Raw genomic sequence first — 7,463 nt, 5'->3', positions numbered from 1 at the left:
TCAGGAGCAGGGCTACAGTAATCAGCAGCCGGCAAGACCCGCCCGCGGCGGACGCGGCCTGTCGGCTCCGTACCAGACCAGTCGGCGGGCCCCAGCAGTCGGCGGAGAAGTCGGAGGTCGGAGACACTGACGGCTGGGCCCGCGCCCAGTCACATTACCATTGTACCCCTGGGGTAGGCTTATATAAACCCCCCAAGGCATCCATGCAAAGGGTTGGATCCCAGTAGTTCTATACATCACCAGATAGAGGGAAAGAGCTAGCCTTGCCCTCTCCTACCACCATACATAGCTCAAGGAGCAACCGTGTAAATCCTTGACTATGGTAATCATGCGGAGACCCCGCAGAGCAGCAGTAGGGGTATTATATCCCCGGAAAGCCCCGAAGCTGGGTAAGATTCGCCGGCGTGCATGTCTTCGGCTCATCCCGTTTTCAGGCACCGGCGACGTTCTACTCGCCCCCATCATGATAAATCATCCGTTGGCATATGTCGCACCAAACCCCTGACAGATCCATTGCGGCGGCCTCTGGTTTCGTCAACCTCAGCAAGAAGGCGTCGGTGCTAGCGAACGACATCGTCGCCATGGCCATGTTCGGCGGCAAGTGCGCAGAGGAGAAGTCCGAGTTCGTGCTCGCCTACGACCAAGTAAGCGAGCTGGTGGCCGGGTTCTTACCGCTGGACTTCTTCCCGTCGTCGCGGATCGTACGGCGGCTGAGCACCATCGAGCACCGCCTCCGCGGGAGTTATGGCTGCATCCAGCGCATCATTGCGAGTATCGTCGAGAGCCGCAATGCGGAGATCGCCGCCAACGGGGATCAGGAGGATTTCCTGGGAGTGCTGCTCAGGCTGCAGAAGAAGGATTCACTTGCTTTCCCTCTAACCCCGGAGACTATTGGTGCCATCATGTTTCTGAGTACTCCTTCCATTTTGAATAGTACTACGTAGAAGAATAATTTGGCCTCCTACGCTATTAATGTGATTCAAGTAGTCTTGTTCTCACTTACAAGAAAGTAGTCTTGTTCGTATATGCCTTTGTTTCTAATGAACTCGTGAGAGAGAACTAGTGTTTCCTCCATTAGACTAGTTTGATTGGTTATGTCATCGTCACTCTTATTTCCTTCAACAGTTTGTGTCGTCTTAATCTCCTAAAAGAATATAGTGTCCTAATATATTTTGTTTATAATTTTTATAAATTGTGCATAACATAACTATTGCTTCAGGACATATTTGGAGGCGCTACTACAACCTTAGGATCCACTGTAGAGTGGGCTATGTCGGAGCTGTTGAAAAAACCCGAGACAATGGCAAAGACACAACTAGAGGTTCGAAGCGTTCTAGGTGCACTACGAGATGTCATCACTAATACCGACTTTGGTGGACTGAACTACATGTGGACTGAACTACATGCGAATGGTTATCAAGGAGGTTCTTAGGTTACATCCCCCCAACCCTATGCTTGTCCCCCGTGAGTCGAGGGAGGACTGTGAAATCGTGGGTTATCACATTCCCAAAGGCACAAAGATACATGTTAATGCATTTGCAATTTCTCGGGATCCAAGATATTGGTACAACCCAGAAGCGTTTAACCCAAAGAGGTTTGAGAATAGCAATGTTGATTTTAAAGGAACAAATTTTGAGTTCACCCCCTTCGGGGCAGGTCGTCGACAGTGTCCTGCGATTCTGTTTGGCACGTCTGCCGTGGAGATTGCATTGGCGAATCTTCTCTACCACTTTGAATGGGTGCTTCCTGATGGAGAGAGTTCGCATTTGTTGGACATGTCCGAGACTTTTGGGGTGGGAGTAAGGAAAAAGGCAGAGCTGCATTTGAGAGGTACTCCATATGTACACTCCGGTTATATATAGGTATATGGACGTGGCTTGTTGCCCCTTGAGATCTCTCGTCGTCATGTTCTTCCACTTGTATTTCAACTTGATAATAAGAGTGGGTGTTTACGCCAACATGTTAAGTTAGTTTGATTTACTTGTCTGGTGGTTGATGTGGTCACGTTGAATGTTGTAATAGTAACATTGTGATGATTGTGTGCATTCTCTTGGTGTAGATGCAGATTGCAATAATATTTCCTTTCCATCAAATAAAGATATGGACATGGAATTTAATGCATATCGATATGTACACAAACAAGTGTGCTGATATACGCCCAAAATTATACTGTTAGACCTAAATATTGTGTGTCATTAGAGAGGACAGGCTGGAGTAACTTATACACCACCTATTAAGCCGGATGGGTGATATTTGTTGACATCAAATCCCTCTTATCTATAAACACTTATGTGGGGGGTATAGGGAACCTAGTCACTACCTCCTCCTCCTCTAACTCAGCCCATTCCCATCCTTGGACCACCCTCTATCTCCCTCGAGATCCTAGTTTTTCTACATGCTACACCTTGCATATGCATGGAGAAGAGAAAGGTTCATGTGGCATGTTTGAAATTGTAGTAGAGTTAAATTACAACCCTCTGCTTCAATATCGTTTAAAATGCAACTCCTAACTCTAAGCACCGCTAAAACACACACCCATATCTCTTTTTGAGGGGTTTTGTCTAGCTTTGCGCAAGTGGATGCCAATTCAGCATGTCCATATCACCCATTCTCTCATGCCATTCAACTATGCCAGGTCTTTGTATGCCCACACTCAAGCCATCAGGAACCCTAGATGATGGAGGCGTCATACTATCGATCTCACCGTCGACGAACACATTCAACCTTGTCTCTACCCCAAACTCCAACGTCGACGTATCTTTGGCTGCGAAAAGCTCAAAGTTGGAAGACCGGGCTTCTTATTCGACTACAGGTATAAAAGTCTTGATTAAAGAAAGGGATAAGTCGCCCTAGCAAGGCATCCCATTCTTTCACCCCTCGTTGCGTTCTTCGATCTCTAGACCGTCGCCGCCCGCGACCTAGCCAAGATTCTCAAATATGTACTAATGCACAGGGACACCTCAAGGTGTGCAGTGGGGCGAGGTATGGGGAGAGACAATAGAAAGATGGGGTAGAGGAAGCGAGGTGGATATGTCGCCCTACCTCCTTTACGGTTGAAAAGGGCCACATGTATCTCTAGGTCGATAGTTTAACCAACATAACACAAGTTATATATGTCACTATACCTTTAGGAACTTCAAATGGTATATTTTCTAATGGTATTTCTCTTATGATATATAATTTGTATCACATTGGTCAAATTGTTGATCTAGGGATGTGCATAGGCCTTATAAACCGTAAAAGACGGAGTATGACAGAGGAGAGATAGAAAGAGAAAGAAGAATGAGAGGAGACTGATAGGTGGGCCCCATGTGCACCCTCGTAATTGACATAACAAGACTCACCATGCCAAACGATGAATTGTTGTCCACATGGGCAAAAAACCATGCTTGTATGTTGCCAAGAAAACAAGGATGTGTCACATCGGACTGTCTGACAGTCATTTGTGATCTGAAGGCGTTTGAATATTTTGGTGCTTGTCGCATCATTTTGAAAGATATCAAACAAGCATCTATCTTTGTCCATGAAAGACATAAATGTGATGGGGGGCTCATAGGCTAGCTGGAATGGCTACTACACATTCGGTGGGACGCCATATATGATTGTCCGATCCACCAGATCATCAATGTATTCCCCAAAACATTTCAATTTGAAATAAAGTAGTGTTGTTCTTCTTAAAAATAATTAAAAAAATTCTCTGTACCACTGACACATGGTCGACTTATATTATCTCTTGATAGTGGATCATTAAGCATCCTCGGACTATTGAATACTTAATCACGTTTTCAATTATTTGTTCCATCAGCTGGTGTTGTTTTTATACCATAGAGCCATTTGTCTTTGTGCTCCATTCACTTTGTGGCAAGTGCTTTGTACGTTGCTTCAATTAGTACATCAACATATTGGGAAAGATTTGATTTCACTTTCTAAGATTTAATAATTGCATCCCTGTTGGCAGATGGACAAATCGAAATGTGATTCACATGGCCGAACATACAAGGAGCTATAGGAGGTGCAAGTTATGCAAACCACGTCCAACAACTAAACTAATTATTCCAAGCAGAGGGATGTTGAATGATCTGCTTTCGATTATAAAAAACTAAATTACTATTCCATTTCACCAAATTATCTTTGGTGAAACAAGACGTTGGCCATAAGAATTTTAAAGGAATCTCTAACATAGCAATCATCTGTTCCAAACAACAAAACAACTTTTTTCTATTGGAATCTTATCCTCTAAAATTCTCTGAACCATTGTTGCACCACGAGCTACACAAATATTTGTTTTTGAGAGTTCGGTTACAAACTGCCCACATGTCTTGCAATTTCTGGGTATATAGGCCCTTGACTACCATGTACGTGTACTCCCTCCGGTTCATTTTAGTTTGCGTCTAACTTTTTTTCATTTTTCCCATATTACTCTGCGCATTCCCTTTTTCTCTCGGCGCTTTCCAATTCTACCCCTCCTCCCGCCTCTCATGCAACCAATCCCATGCATGCATTAACTGCTCTCCTTCCTACTGTTACGCTAGTGGGGGGACAAACCTGGAGACGGGATAGGCAACCGAGGAGGACTAGCGAATCACGCAGCACAATTATTACGGCCCAGCTCTTCGCATGCCTGCAGCTTTACTCTAGCAAAGGGCAAATTAGTCCAAAAAAACAAAAACGCTGCCCTCCTTGGTATCCGGGTGTGGAGTTATGCGCTGAGTAAAAAGGACCGGAGGGAGTACATGCTCTGGCACTGCATCTTCTCTTGTCATCCAATACCCAACATTATTGGTCTGGCTCCTCATTCGAGTTCACATTTTCCATGATTGGCTATTAGCTTCCCCACGGATGTGAATTTTTGAGACATGGTGGCACGCGATCCGTAATCCTGGGCGTCCGCATGCGTATCACGATTACTAATTAATATAGGGATTTTTGCAATACGATGGCAATAACTCAATGATACATAGGAATATACAGCCGTGGGTGGGCAATGACGCTTTAAATTCGTATGGTACAACATTGCTTGGTAGTTGAGTTGTGGCACCCCGTACATTTGCAGATGTGTTGAATTAAATTGGTGCTAGGTAACTTGATGGCCTGCATGTCGGTCTTTGCAGTGAATTAAATGCAGCCTGTACTAATGGAATGGGGTGTGTGAGGCCGGCATTTTAAACACCGATTGGCGAGAGACTTGTTCTCCGGGGCAAGAAGAACTAGTGCTAGAAAAAGATGTATCCGGCATCAGATGGGCTGGACAAATCATGTTGGTTCCGAATTTGTTCTGCTAGCAGGAGTTTGTTCTGAACTTGTGATATCTGCGCCCAGGAGTTGATTTGAACGAGCTAAATCTTATCATCAGATTGGCTGGAGACTAATTCCCTCGGAGCAAGTTCCAAATAATGAATGCTCCTCAACCTGTTGCTGAAATTTCATCAGCAACAACATTATAACAATATCAAGGTTCTCTGAATCAAAGCAACTTATCTTAGTTTTCTTTGGATGGAGATCCAACTGAATCACACTAATAGTTTTTGCAACTGGTACACGCTCACCCAATCCCATCGAACATGTTTCAAAGATAGTATTTCATAGTAAAGGGTTCCAAATAAATCCATTTGAAAAATAATAATAATAAAGAGGATCGCCATGGAAGGGAAACATGGAAACAACACTTGAGGATGCAGAGGATCCACATGAACCTCAACTTATGGTGACTACTACGAGTAGAGCAACCTCATTGCCATGGGTGTCGCTGGAGGAGCAAGAGAGAGAGAGAGAGAGAGGAGGGGGAGGGAGAGGAAGAGGAAGAGAGAGAGAGATGGACAGTACATCAACAATGCCCTATCTCCAACAAAACAAAACAAAAACTCTACATCTTCATGTATTTGTTCTGGCTAGCAATGGCATGAACAGAGAGCAAGAACTAGAGAAGCATGAGAGTGAGAGAGGAGCTACACAATGGACAAGAAATGGGGAGAAGATGCATGTGATGGTGCTGGTCGCTCCTGGATGTATGCTGCAAATAAACAAGATATTCCCTCCTATAATCAATAGCATGGGATCAGTGTAGTTATTGTGTGGTGGGCATGCTCACTTATTGATTGTGGAATACTGAAACTACACCACGTTGACACCGTGTGCATAAATCGCTATACATGCTCGTCGTACAAAAATTGCACGAATCACATGGGAATGAGCGGACATGGTATCGACCTCACGTGGTTGCATGTCCACTCATGATTTATCGCTTCCCCACTCACTAATTTCCTAAACATAAAGAGATGTATGAAACTAGACTTCTAAATCAGTTACAGCCAGTGCCGGTAACAGGTCATCATGCCAAAAATTTGAGGGGACTCTTATGGACCCAATGGCATACCAAAGTTTCTTTGTATGAACCCAATTACCCAAACATCATGCCGAAAAATCGAGGGGAATATGGACGGAGACTGTTTTGAGGGGAGTTTTATGAACCCAACCATCGTACCCTTTTTTCTGGATATGATTGTTTATTTATGTTTCTTTTTTTAAAGGAAAGCGGTAGATGTGGCTAGTGTTTTTATGCACAAAAAGTGTTTCCGGTCGAAGTTAGAAACAACATATCCCATGCCTTTAGATACGACTTCACATCACTTCTAATGCTGTTATCAAACTGGCCTTACCTCATTACCACAGCAACCATCCCTGCTTCTTGCAAACAGAAACCTATTCTAGGCCACGTTGTCTTCCTTGTCATGAAACTTCACCGGGACCATTACCTCCCTATCGTCAGTGACCTCCACTTGGAACTCCGAGTACCATTTTCTCTTGTCGTACTCGCTAAAGGCGTAGTCGTAGAACTCAAGTCTAGCCTTGTAATGAGCTGCATCTATTTCTTGATTCATGCGGAGGAAGGGATTGCTAGTAAAGAATTCTTTGACGGGCGGGGAAGGGATAATATTCTTCATGAACACGAGGTATCTCACGCTAAACCTCCGTGTCTCCGTTTTCGTCATTCTCTCTTTGCCCCACCTGCTGGCCTTCATATTCGATTCGGCATCCACCGCCATCTTCCTCATTGTCTCTCCGTCCCACGCAATGAAATTGTTGCCCCTTTTTCCATTAGGTGTCAGCCACTATCTTTTTGTTCTCTCTCCACTCCACGCAATGTACTTGACGCCCTTCTCTTTTGATTGGGCATCCGACAACATCGCCTTCACCTCGCTAGGTTTGGGGATCATCATCGCATTCACCTTGCTGGGTTTGGGACTCGTCGCCTTCTTCTCGGTAGGTTTGAGGCTCATCGCCTTCTTCCCTATCATCATATTCGACACGACAGCCACCCACATCGCCTTCTACTTCATCAGCATCCTGGACGCGGCAGACGCCCCCATCGGCTTCCTCCAGTTGGGCTTGCATGAGGGAAACAAGCAACGAATCCTATTTTCAACTCTGAATCTCCTACTCATGATGAGCGAATGGTAACAAAT

General features: G+C 44.7%; 1 pseudogene; it reads left to right on the top strand.

Annotated features, from left to right (window-relative positions):
* The first annotated feature begins 485 nt into the window (after nucleotides 1–485).
* Nucleotides 486–2,169, top strand: LOC125547125 (annotated as a pseudogene).
* The last annotated feature ends 5,294 nt before the right edge of the window (nucleotides 2,170–7,463 follow it).

The sequence above is a fragment of the Triticum urartu genome, chromosome 3 (genome assembly GCF_003073215.2).
Source record: "Triticum urartu cultivar G1812 chromosome 3, Tu2.1, whole genome shotgun sequence".
NCBI lineage: Eukaryota > Viridiplantae > Streptophyta > Magnoliopsida > Poales > Poaceae > Triticum > Triticum urartu.
This window is presented reverse-complemented; position numbering and strand designations above follow the sequence as displayed.